The sequence below is a fragment of the Aplysia californica genome, unplaced genomic scaffold (genome assembly GCF_000002075.1).
Source record: "Aplysia californica isolate F4 #8 unplaced genomic scaffold, AplCal3.0 scaffold01131, whole genome shotgun sequence".
Lineage (NCBI taxonomy): Eukaryota > Metazoa > Mollusca > Gastropoda > Aplysiida > Aplysiidae > Aplysia > Aplysia californica.
In genome coordinates, this window is record NW_004798401.1 from 196923 (window position 1) to 199112 (window position 2190).

Here is a 2190-nt window from a genome sequence, read left to right on the forward strand (position 1 = left end):
TCCTGCCCCTCCCCCCTCCCCTTCTGCCCCCTCCTCTGGGCTCCTGACTCTTTCTGCAGCTTTTTAGCTAATACTACTCCTTGGCTCCTTCTCACTACTGTTTTTCATCCACACCCCTGATTTTATGGCAGGTAGATCTAATGTCTAACACCTAACCTTCTCGAATAAGTGCAAAATATCTCGGAGGTCCCGTGTGCTAGTTGCGCACTTTAAAGTTAAAGATCCCTTGGTGGTCCTAAAATCAATAACAATAGGCTTAGATCGCCATCCGGTCTAAATTCCAAATTTCCAACCAACGGAAACTGAAACTAACGAGTCCCGCTCTCAAATGACCTTATGCAGTTGCTAACGTCGTAAAACTTTTGCACGAAAAAGAAAAGAAAAAACAACAATACTGATCAAGCATGAAGGCAATTATTGTTACCTAACAACTCTCTAAGTTATTAGTGCTGCAAGGGACCCCCCTCCCCCCCGAAAAATAGATAGATAGATAGATAGATAGATAGATAGATAGATAGATAGATAGATAGATAGATAGATAAAATAAAGAAAATAAATAAAGAAATAACAAGGCAAAACATTATTATAGGGTAACAAGTTAAGTACACTCAAAAAAGAAAAGAAAGGTATTTTAAAAATATGACTCAGTTTGGTTGGTGAACGCTCAAGGCTCTCCACCCCTCCGCCCATTTAGCTCAGTCCTATCGGAAATGGACGCCAAAATCAGAAATTTTCCCTCTGAAATGACCTGACATTGTTGTCAAAAATACTAGCAAAAAGTAATAACTGTGTCGAAGAAAGAAAAGTTGCTAGTTTTGGTCATGTCAGTATGTCAGTTCAGTCACTTCCCCCCACCACCACCTCTCTACATGACAACTGGGTGACCTCAATAAGTAAAGTAGGTCACAGAAGCGAGAGGGGGGAGAGGGGGGGGGATATTTCACCTTGGACGTTGTGTGTATGTGTGTTTCTGTGTGTATATGTGTGTTCGTATATGTGTGTGTATATGTGTGTGTGTGTCAGTAAGTTTGTGTGTGTGCATGTACATGTGTGTGTGCGCGTGCCAGTGTGTCTATATGTGTGTGTGTCTGTGTGTGTCTCTATGTGTTCGTCATGTTTCACTCAGTTTGTTTTTGTTTTTCGACAGTATATCGTGATTTTCACACAACAGATTCTTGTGAGAGGGTGGAGGAATCCCCTGGAAGGTCTTAATTCTTTTCTTTTCGTCTTTTATTCCTGTCAATCTATCTTGCTACTTGCTCTATAACAATGACTACTGTTATGTCGGATTGCTTCTCTTTACTCTAAAAAAAAAAATATATATAAATAATAAACTGCCTTTTTGTTCTAATTTGTGATTAAGTTTCCAAATTAAAGAATGTCTCTCACTGACAAATTTTATTCAACCAATCTACAACAATCAAGCGGTTTGTCATAGAGAAAAAAAAACACGACTAGAAGACATTGGTTGATTTCCTGAACTATCTTAGGAAAAAGAAGTCTGTACTGTATCACCGGGCCCGGACAGTGACCCCGGCAAGCCGCAAGAAGAGGACAACGAAAACGAAAGTGTTTGTTCTTAAACTATTTTCTTTTGTTTCAGTTCAACAACATTTTGATTGGAGTTATGCATACACAAAATAAGTGTCCTACTATCTCTGAATTGATCTATGAACATGGTTTATGAATAATATCAAAACAACTTTCGAAATCTGTAATTAATTCTTGTGGGTGGTTTGAAAGATGCATCTAATGACAAGTTGTTAGCTTTTAATTTTCTTTTCACATTGAAATTCTTCTATGAAGGTTAACTACATTTTAAATTCTATAGATGTGTATCTATCATTCATTCATATTCAAAAGAAATTTCCCACTGAAACGATAAAGTTTTATCTTATCTTATCTCATCTGATCGGATCTGATCTTGCTTTACTTTGTAACCTCCATTTCATAGATGCAGGCAATGGCAGTGATGATAGTGTAAGGCGATCCCGTATTAGGATATCAAAACTGAAGACAGTTTGGGTACGTCTGATTACCGTTTGCATTGTCACAAACTAACTGCAAATTCTTGAGGGAGGAAGTGGAGAGGGAAAGAGGGACAGTTCTTGTCCATTTGACTTTGTCCACCTATAATCTCTCTCTCTCTCTCTCTCTCTCTCTCTCTCTCTCTCTCTCTCTCTCTCTCTC